We start from the raw sequence: 12,176 nt of genomic DNA on the forward strand, positions 1-12,176 counted from the left end.
CATGCTGAAAGGGTTTATTTCATGATAACAGTTGGCTGCTTGTACATTATCCCACTTATTACATTTCTTACCTGATAAATTATTGAACATGTAAAATTATTTGAAATATTTTATTAGCTCATTTTTATTGTAGACCTTTCCCTTCACTTTCGGTGTTAAGGTATGACACGGCCATCAAATGCCATGAACCCGTAATTTGGTTTAATTTGTAAAAATAATATCAGAGATGTTATTAAAAGACATTTTATAATTCATTTTGTGTAGTATTAAACTGCACCGGTCAAAATTATTTGTAGCTGCCAGGTTACAGGGTGTTATTAGTTTGAGCAATTGTTATCTGAAAATGAAAACCCTTGCAATGTCGCAACGACCCATCAAGTATTCCAGCACTGTGTAATAAGTAATAAGCCAAAAAAAAATGTATACAGACTCGGGTGTAAGAGCATACCTCCAACTCCTGGTTTTGAGGACTTTCACCCTTATCATCAGAGGAACCATCATCCTCATTGGAAAATGTAGCCTGACAAATCAGAAAGCAGAAAAATGCAGAACAATTGAGAAAAAAGGAGTAAAAACAAAGAAATTAAAGGAGACGAAAAAATGGGAGAATACCTATTTAAGGGGAAAGAATATTAGATTTTCATTTAGGGGCGGCCATATAATAGTGTAACATACACTGTAAAAAATGCCTGTGAAATTAACAGTAAAATTCTGTTGTTTTCAAATAAAAAACCTGTTATCTGAAAGTGTCCGTAAAAAATACAGAAAAACACTGTAAAATTGTCTGTAAAATTAACAGAAAAAATTCCATTATTTTTACGGAAAAACCCTGTAAAAAATGCTGTGAAATTAACAGTGAAATTCTGTAGTTTTCACAGAGAAAACTGTTGTCAAAAAACGTCCATAAAATACGGATAACACTGTCAAATTCTCTGTGAAATGAACAGTGAAATTCCAAAGTTTTCACAAGGAGTCTTTTTTAACTCCACAAACACTTTTATCACCTTCACTTACAGACACCACTGTCACTTTATTTCTGTTGCACATCTACAAAAGTTCTAATTGAAAATGAACACAAGTTTACATGTTGATGGTTTTGTTGAGTCACCATTATGGTGAAGAGTGTTTGCTTTAGTTGTGGTCTTGACCCTTTGCTTTCCATGTGAAGAAGTCTTTCCACAGTATTGACATCTATGAGTTGAAACACACTGACTCAGGTGGGTGGAAAGCTCAGAAAAAGCTGATGCATTAAATTATTTGTGTTGGTGAGTAAGTACATGTTCAAGAGTGTAGATAGTGCTTTAAAGTTACTTGTTGTACTCATTTATGATATTGAGTGAAATTAATTAATATACTGAATGTCTTTAACAGCACATCTAACACATGATAAATGTTCTAGCAGATATCTAGAATATAACAGTTTGTCTCAACAATGGTGACAACAGAAAAAACCCTCTAAAGATAAACGCAATGCATTCTGGGTATCATCAAAGCACAAAACTCATCAATGACTCCCAGCATGCATTGCGGCTGTAAGCTTTTCATTTGTTAGTCACCACTGTTGAGATTCATACACTGATTCTTGATGTCTGAGTCAAATACAAAATGAAAGCTTTTTAACGGTTCAAATACTTTTTATATTGACAATTGCAGGAAATGTTACTTTTAAAAGTAGATTCATTGAGGCGTTTTTAACAAAAAAAAATACAGTAAGTAATTAAACAACATCCCAGATAAAGAGTGAATACCTAATCACACTTTCATTTGATGTGATTTGCTACAAAACTATGTTTTATATAAAACAATGTCATAGTAGCACAAAGAAAACTGTAAACTTACTTATGACGTCTGAAAGAGGCCAACTAAAGCAAACACTGATCACAAAAACGGTGACTTTGAATACACCAATAAAGCATCAAGTCAAGGCTGTTATGCTGCAGTCCCTGTGAAGCAGAAGTGATGATCGTCTTCAGTATTCTGACGTGTTTCCAAAATGCATAGTGGGTGTGGCTCATGTTTTCTACTGTGAATTGATTGGATGAATAAAAACAGGATGTTCCCGTAATTTTACGGTAGTTTACTGGCAACCACAGCTGCCGGTATATTTCCGTAAAAACTACGGAATTTGTATTTTCTCTTTTCTTTTCTGATATTAAATGTTTTGTGGGTCACCACTATGCTGAAGAGTGGAGTCTGTGTTTAACTCACGGTCAGGCAAAGATATTCTGATGTCAAGCTGCATGTTGCTTTGTTTAAAAGTGACTTTAATAATGAATTACAAAGAAAAAAATTAAGTAAATGTAATGTTATCACTTTTATGCATTTGGACCAAGTTTTCATTTTCTATAAAGAAATGTTCTTAATATAAAAGACTCAAATGTATTAAGTTCATACACAGTTTGAAGTTTGTGCCCTGAAGTTTTAAACAGCAAAGCTGTTTACATTCTTTGCCTGTATTTTTTACGGAATTTTACTGGTAACCACAGCTGCCGGTATTTTTCCGTAAAAATTACGGAACATTTTTTACAGTGTACCTTTTGATGCAGTCCACCTTTTGTGTGTCTCTATCCACTGACGTTCTGCCTTTCTTATTTTCCCAAGGCTCTCTGTATAAAGAAGTTTTGACACATACTGCATTAAAATGTCTGCACATAATCGTGGGTAACACATTTTTATGTTGAACTTTATAAATATACATTATAGCAGTTTTAATTTAGCATAATAAAAGCATTTTGTAGTTGACAAAATAATTACAGTAAGTAATTATGCAAATATTAACCAAAAAAGTTATTTAAAGTGATAAGGTTGTTGAACTTGTCATATTACTGGACAAAGTTACCGTGATAATTTTCCTGTTAAACCCTATACCAGTGTTGTTTATTACTTTAAAACTAATATAAAAGCATTCAATGAAGTTGAAAAAACATCTTCATAGACTTCCATGTCAAATGTTTTCATAGTTAGTTTGTTTAGAAGTATGTCTTTTACAAAGTAAAACGAAATTTCCTGTCAGAACAACTTTCTGTCATTTAAAACTCGGTAAAAACGACCAGTCCTGACTGGACCTGAAACACAGTAGGCGTGCGCTTCTAACGTTACAATAAAGTAATGTAGGCTTATTTCCATTCAGCCTGGATTTATGTTTACTTCTCTATGGTACTTTATTACTATAGTATATTACGTCACCAATATAAAATTACAAATACAAAAAAGCAATTACAAAATGTGTTCGCTGGTTAATATTTATAAATAATAACTTACCGTTAGGGGGGCACGGTGGCTTAGTGGTTAGCACGTTTGCCTCACACCTCCAGGGTTGGGGGTGCCTCGGGGGTTTCCTCCGGGTACTCCGGTTTCCTCCCCTGGTCCAAAGACATGCATGGTAGGTTGATTGGCATCTCTGGAAAAAATTGTCCGTAGGGTGTGAGTGCGTGAGTGAATGAGTGAGTGTGTGTGCCCTGCGATGGGTTGGCACTCCATCCAGGGTGTATCCTGCCTTGATGCCCGATGACTCCTGAGATAGGCACAGGCTCCCCGTGACCCGAAGTAGTTCGGATAAGCGGTAGAAAATGGAATGGAATGGAATGGAACTTACTGTTCATACTGAGAAGTTGGCCCGGAAAAGCTTTAGGTGGCTTTGTTCCTAATGCACCGTGTTCCACCAGGCCGATCCTCTTCGAGTCACTTAACATTTTTTTGTCTCTAACATTTTTTTCTAATTCAACACTTACTTTATTTTCTCTAATCCATTTTATAAGCACATACATGGTTACAGCTTTATCTTACGGTAGTCTCTGTCTGCCTAGATTTACCTTAGCAACGAAAGGTGACAAGAGCGCTAATTGCAACCAATCATAACAGATCAGAGTCAATCACATCATCCAATCAAAAGTCAAGTTCTTCTTTGCTCGAGCGCAACCTGAAGGGAGAAGAGTGAGGTGCGGGGGACGGGCGATTATGTTTTTACAAAATGGAGCCGTCAAGAAAGAAGAGGAAGTTACATTACAGAAGATATTTGTGCGGTTACAACGAGCCTTTGCCATGGACGACAAGATATCGTATGCCTAAAATTGGTAAATTAATTGTCTGGCATATGAAATACAACTTCACCATATAACGTTAGGACTCCACACGAGCGACTTTTAAATGTATTTAAAAGCACGCTTGCGAATGAACTTTTATCAACTATTAAACGTCAATACTAAAGAATATCTCTAGTTTAGTAAAGGTAAAAACAATAACGTGGCCAGCTTAAAATACTTAAGACTGCTGTCCCGGACAGCTAACATAGAACCAAATGTCGTTTTAGCCCTTTGCAGCTACGTTAACAGCGCCATGTTGCTGTCAAAAAATGAAATTGAAAATAACGTTACAGTTTTCCCCGAATTGCACGTAAATACTACTGAGTCGACATCAAAACGATGAAAAACTGTTGTCAATGTAATAAATGATTTTACAAAGTTATTCAATTTGTACACTCTGTATTCAAATCATTATATGTGAAATGTATGAGTCAGCTTACGAAAACTAATACAACACAAACACACAAGTCACATTCAGTCCAGGTCAACATAAACACACAAGTCACATTCAGCCTGGGTCTGCACACAGATCTACACACACGTGTCACATTTAGCACTGTGATATCCACACAAAACAAAGTGCAGATGTGTGTGTATGTTGCATTTCTTAAATTTGAAATAGTTTTAAGTGCATTACTTTGACAACTTAACTGTTTCTGGTCAGTATTTCATTTTTGGTCAGTAGCTTATTTATTAATGTTAATCACTTATAATGTTTTTTGTTTTGTATGAAATGTATTAGTAATACCAAATGTTTCAATGTTGCAAAAAATGAGAACATGCTGATTTGAACACTGTATCTGGCCAATATTTTAATACATAATTTAGATAAAGATTAAAAAATATAGTTACAGCATTTGTGCCTTTATACAGATTCCATATGTATTCATGCATATGTTTTGTGTTTGACATTACAAAATGTGTTTGTGAGAGAATCTGAAAGGTCAGTATTGTGATGTGATTTACACTTTGGAAAGAGTCTAATTTTATACATGTGCTCTACATGTCATAACCTATGGTAACATCTTTTCCACATGTGCTGCAACATGTTGCCCAAGTGTAATCACAAGTAAAAAACATGTGCATTCACTTACTGCTATTAGCAAAACATTGTTTAAGTAGATAAAGTATGTAGATAAAGTATAATTCTAGGAACTAAAGTATATTGTTTGAATCAAACTGTTATCTGAATGCTGTCTGTTTTGAGACCTGTTTGACATGTGAATAATAAATATAACATTTCTGGGTCTGGACAAACGTCAATAATTTGTTTATTAAATAAAAAATACACCAGAAAAGTTTGAAGGTTAAAGAACCGTTAACTTGTGTAAACTAGACTTTTGACCGGTGAATTGCTGAACACCATTATCATGTCATTCAAGTGCTGACTGAATGAACACAAGCTCTATCTGAAACTGGAGAAGTGTGAGTTCCATATCACCTCTGTTCAGTTCCTGGGATACATCATTGATCAGCAGGGTATCCAGATGGACCAGAGGAAGGTGGAAACAATCCAAGACTGGCCATAAACCACTTCGGTTAAAGAACCTCAAAGATTCCTCGGTTTTGCAAACTTCTACAGAAGATTCATCAAGAACTACAGTCTCATCAGTGCTCCTCTCACTTCTTCCTTGAAAAATCGACCCAAGTCTCTGTCCTTGAATCCCACTGCCATCCAAGCCTTCCAGCGCCTCAAAGAAGTCTTCACGACAGCACCAATCCTCATCCATCCCAATCCTGAACTTCCCTTCATCGTTTAAGTTGATGCGTCTTCCACAGGAGTTGGAGCGGTGCTGTCACAGCGGCAGGGTGAGCCTCCCAGACTCCATCCATGTGCCTTCTTTTCTAAAAAGCCGTCCCCCGGCGGAGCAGAACTACGACATCGGTAACCGGGAAATGCTAGCCATAAAACTGGCTTTAGAAGAATGGAGACATTGGCTGGAGGGAGCTAATCACCAGTTCGAAGTAATTACAGATCATCGCAACTTGGAATATCTTCGTGAGGCAAGAAGATTGAATCCTCGCCAGGCCCGCTGGGCACTCTTCTTCACTCGATTCAATTTCGTTGTTACTTACCGTCCAGGAAGTAAGAATTGCAACGCAGATGCTCTTTCCAGACTCTATCATTCATTTTCGGAGGACATCAGTACTGAAACCATCCTCCCTCCAGCCTTAATCCTCAGTCCCATTCTCTGGGACATCGATCAACAAATCTCTTAAGAAAATTCTCGCCGTCCTGCTCCGCCCGGAGGTCCAGAGGGGCGTACTTTCGTACCTCAACATCTCCGTACTCCCCTTCTGCACTCTGCTCTCACAGCTCCGGGCTCTGGACATCCAGGTAGCAAGCGTACCCTCTTGCTCCTCAGTCAGCGGTACTGGTGGCCGTCTATTTCCGCGTATGTCGCCAGATTTGTCCGCGGCTGCTCAGTCTGCGCCATATCCAACACGCCCAGAAAACAACCTGAGGGTAAACTTGTGCCTCTACCTATCCCCAGACGCCCTTGGTCACACATCGGAGTGGACTTCATAACTGACCTTCCTAGATCCGGTGGATTTACCTGTGTGCTCGTTGTGGTGGATAGATTTTCCAAAGGCTGCAAGCTGATACCTTTACCTGGTTTATCCACAGCTTTAGAAACTGCTGAAGCATTGTTTCATCACTTATTCAGAAACTTCGGCATTCCAGAAGACATCGTTTCGGACAGGGGACCCCAATTCATCTCCCGGGTGTGGCACGCCTTCTTCAAGCTCCTCGTGGGTCACTGTCAGCCTCTCATCAGGATATCATCCGCAGACTAATGGCCAGACTGAGTGGAAGATTCAGGAGATTGGATATTATCTGCGGACTTATTGCCACCAGTACCAAGACATCTTGATTCGATACCTCCCCTGGGCTGAATACGCCCAAAATTCCCTCACTCAACGTACCACCGGGCTCACCCCCTTTCAGTGTTTCCTTGGATACCAGCCACCTCTCTTCCCTTGGTCGGGTGAGCCCTCGGAGGTTCCAGCTGTCGACTTTTGGTTCCATCAGAGCGAGGGGGTATGGGACTCAGCTCATGTGCATCTACAACAGGCAGTGCGGAGACACAAGGATCAAGCGGATCGTCGACGCTCCGATACACCTCAATACCAACCTGGCCAGAAGGTATGGTTATCGACGAGGGACATTCGGCTCCGCCTGCCTTGCCGTAAGCGGAGTCCTCGATTCATTGGACCTTTCACCATCCAAAGGCAGTTGAACGAAGTAACTTACACACTCAACCTTCCACCACAGTACAAGATCTCTCCTTCCTTCCATGTCTCTCTCCTCAAACCCTTCACTTAACCAGTCTCTTCTGTTCCCTCAGATTTACCCTCGGACTACGCGCCTCCTCCTCGCGTTCCTGTGGAAGAAGAGGCCATCTGCACAGTCCAATCCATCATGGGCTCCCGGCGGCGAGGTCCCTGTCTGGAGTATCTGGTGGACTGGGAGGACTACGGTCCAGAGGAACATTCTTGGGTACTCCGTGATGATATCCTAGATCCTGCTAAACTCTCCCAGTTCCATGCTGACCATCCTGACCGCCCAGCTCCCAGGGGTCGTGGTCAACCTCGTCGCCGGCAAAATCTCTCTTCTTCCCAGCCGTCAAGAGCCGCCACGGGAGGGGGGGTAATGTCAGGATTCCATCACCATCTCCCTCCACTCATTCCCTCACTCCTCCCACTCAGTCATTCACACGCTCATTGTCACCCGATTACTAATCACTATCACCTGGACCTCATCAGCAGTGCACCCATTTATACCAGAGATCAACATTCACTCATTGTCTGATCTCGTCTACACATGACACAGACTCACTACCATACTTACCTGCATTCCTACTTCTCAGCCTATCTTCGTCCTGTCTGCCAAGGAATTTCATCATCATCATCATCTGCAAGATAAAAAGAGAGAGAGACTTGGTTACACTACTGATAAATTGTCATCTGTAATTTCATTTTACTGATCATTCACCTGTTTCGCTGTACCGATCCATTCTGCCAATTAAAACATATAAACTTACCATTCTGTCTGCTTCGTCTCTGCCAAACCTGACAGCTGTTGGACATTCCAAATGTTTAGTTTTGTTTTACTTGGTGATATGTTAATTGAAGACTTTTTAATGTTATTTTAATATTGAACTTCATTGCTTTTGCGCTGTGCTGGAAATGAGATTATGCTTAAATAAAGATACATTTATTATAAAAGCATAGCCACAAATAGGGACGTATTAAACTAGGGTTATGACAGCAATCAAACGGTTAAACACTTTGCTCATATAAGGACAGAAAAGACATATTTTTTATTATAATAGTTTGTTCTTATAACTATCAGGCATATGCAGTCGCTTTAGACTGTCAGAAAAAAATTGACCTTATATGAACCTCTGTGATCATAACATGTGTTTTCTAATGATCTAATGATTTAATGATTTAAATGCACCAACTATATTGCTTTATTTTATATTGTAAACATGAATAACTCTTGTTTTATTCTTAAAAGTGTTGCCTCCTGTCATATAATGTTTCACAGTACATATGGTGAAGTTCTAAAGGCACAAACTCTCGCTTTGCGCACTCAATGCGGCTGTAGAGAGCATTCTGGTTGACTACCTACTGCATGTTATTTCACCTGAAAGTCTGAAAGAACGGCAGAAAACTGGTTAAAGGTCTCATGAACTGTGCTTGTTTATTGTTTTATACTGTTGTATGAGGTCTACTTATGACGTTCGCATGGTTTTTACATTAAAATACATCAAAATCAACAAGTACAGTTTTTTCTTATGGCTTACACACGTTTTCAAAACTATGTCACCTTTTCTCAAAACTCTAAACACAATTCCCAAAAATGAACACACAAAATGCAAAATGCCTCACATCTCCTTCAAAATGTAACACTGCATTCAAAATACCATAAACACATGTCAGAATGAAGCATTTGCATCAAATGGCAAACACTTCTTTCATAATACTGAATAGTTTCGATATACCATGTAAACACTGTTGTTCTTAATTTAAAGCTCTTTGGTCTTTCATGGGTTTATATCTATATTTCAATACAATGTTCAACAGTGAAAGTAATCCGCTGAGAGTGGTAACAAGTACACTGTAAACACAATTGCAATGTACCAACAGAAAATATTTATTAGGCCAAAGATTACTGTTTTATACAGTAGAATTCAACAAAACCATAAACATCTGTAAACAAGCGTCTTCGTCCTCCATGATATCTTTGCCTTTCCACTCTGTACAGAATTGAAACACAGTATGTGTTCAGCATAGGAACTTCAAACAACTTACAACACAAACTGTAGTACAGCATGATAACAAACCTCATTCATTCAATGCAGTGCAGTAAATGGATGGTTTAGAATTACAAATGTTTATGCAATACTATGTAGTTATGGGTATTTTACTGTACATTACTTTATAGCTAAAATAGTCATTAGATAGTTCCACACCTGTTCTCATTTCTGAAAGTTCGAATGATTGACGCCACTGTAAATCGACTCAAGTTGGGCTGGACTCTCATTCCAGCCTCTCTCATGGTCAAACCGTGGTTGATCACATGATCAACAAGTGTTGCCCTAATCTCATCAGAGATTGCTCTCCTTCGTTCTCTTCTTTGCCCTCGCCCTCTTCCTCCTCTTCTTCTTCCTTCTCTTCTCTTCTTTGCCCTTGCCCTCTTCCTCCTCTTCTTCTTCCTTCTCTTCCTCCTCTTCCTCCTCTTCCTCTTCTTCTTCTTCTTCCTTCTCTTCCTCCTCTTCCTCCTACTCCTCCTACTCCTCTTGCTCTCTGTCCATTGTTGGCATCCATTGTTCAAAACAGGTAATCTGACCTTCGATCTATTTATAGGCCAATACTACCATAAAGCAGTGATTGGATAGTGATCAGTTAAGCAATTAGTGTTTCCACATGTGAGGAGTGTGTGTGTGACCTGGTGATTACGTGTAGCATTTTGATTGGTTGTGTTTGGAAAAGGAAAGCAAATCACTTCCTGTTAGATTTTTGTGTTTTAGGTAGAGAATTGTGTGTAGTGTTTTGAAAAAAGTGTATTATGCAATAAACACTGAGTCAAAGGCTGAGAAATAGCTTATGGTTTTGGAGATTTGGTGTGTAGTTTTGCACTTTGAGTGAGAGGTTTCAAAAAGCATGTGACATGAAAAGATTTTGTGTGTAAGCAGTTGGAAAAAACTGTAATAGGCTATTTTCTGCACATGTTTTGAGGCCAGCTCTACAAACGCTCTGTTTTAATGGGTGTGCTGCATTGAAGACTTTGGAAGTAAACGCCCACTGCTTTGATTGGATAGCAGTTTGTGTAGTTGGAGGCTTGTGTGAATTTGGTTGGAGACGTATCGTTAGGTTACACAATAGCACGATTCACAGTTTTCACAGGACATCAGTGTTATCTGAAAACCTCCTGTGATTTATAAATGACCTCCTCACATCCGTATTTCATCGAAAAAGACACAATCGAACAGGATGATTTTATTCAAATTTACTCACATTACCTAGATGTGATGGCAAGGCTTTGCGTATAGTTTGTATAGCCTGAAGTTGTATGGTGTTTAATGATATATATTACCGTACCTGTCAGCATTTGAGACCGATGATCCCGAACAGAAGATCACAGCGATCGCGGGTCTCAAATGTTACGAGAGTTTCCATGATCATCAAACAAACGGGAGACTCCTGTTAACATATGGATATCACCCAACACCCCAAATAATACCAAAACACATCAAAACAGCCTCCATTATTCACAAACGGTGGATAAAACCTTGAAAAATCATATATGAGTCCACAAAATCACAGAGATCCTGATTCGTACTGGATTAAGATCATAGACGACCTCTGCTGTTAATACAAATGACTAGAGGTCTGAATAGTGCCCAGTGCACATCAAGTGATCTCTAACAAAGCAATACTGATGCACAGTACAAAATGTTTTACACACATAATATCATTCCATTCCTATCAGATCCAATAATGACTGCACAGCTTTTAAAAAGAAAAAGCTGAAACAAACAAATGCTCCTTGTTTTTCCCACATGAGCTGGAACGTCTTTAAAAATAAACTTTAACCCCACATTACTAATGTAAGAATCTGAAGGAAGGTTATGCAGCTAGTCTTCCACTAGCAGGGATTGCCCAATATTTAGCTATCTTTAACAGCATGTTTGTTTATTGCTTTCTCGCTCTATCTGGTTCCGCGATACATGTGTTACTTCTCAATTGTCATGCAGGGCTAGAGAAGATAAAGATGATTGACAGGCCGCATTTGGATGAGCGCTGCTTTATACGTCTCTTCTGTGGAATCCTTTATCATTGTATGAGTCTACGTGTACGAGGAAGTAAACTTGCCAAAACTCATGTCCGTTGTTACTGGAAAGCATTTTTGTTCTTAAGAAAACAACTCCCGCATTCTCAAAACAAAAGATTAAAAAACAACCTGAGATCTTATCTTGAACAGACGTGCAGAAGAGATATATAGAGAGTTACAAAAAAGATCATACAATGACTTGAATAATGTTAATTTACTCAAGAGGAAATCTTTAAACGACACCTAAACTATGGAACAGTCTTATGATGTCTATCTGAACTCTTCAATGATCTTATATAGATTGATCTTTTGATTTTACAGAGAGGAAACTTCTTTTCACAGAGGGTGCGTATAAAACACACACATGTTGGGCTTCCATGTTTTATGGGTTCATTCCATAGACACAATGGTCTTTATACTGTACAAACTCTATACAATATTCCCTAAATCTAACAATCACACAACACTTTCTGCTCTTTTACATTTTCAAAAAGTTAATTCTGTATGAATTACAAGCTTGTTTCCTCATAGTAACCAAAAAAAATTCCCATAAGGTCAAGGATTTTGGATATTGCCGTCTTTGTGGCGACATTTTGCCCCCATACCACACATCTCAAAGAAACACACACACCTACTTGTTTTTCTGTCAATTGTCCTACTTTAGCACACAAAAGTACACCAAATTTTAAACTTTGAATTGTACTTAACAACAATTAAATGAAAACTAAACCAGGTACAAAAATAAGTAA

Source organism: Triplophysa dalaica, chromosome 5 (assembly GCF_015846415.1).
Source record: "Triplophysa dalaica isolate WHDGS20190420 chromosome 5, ASM1584641v1, whole genome shotgun sequence".
Lineage (NCBI taxonomy): Eukaryota > Metazoa > Chordata > Actinopteri > Cypriniformes > Nemacheilidae > Triplophysa > Triplophysa dalaica.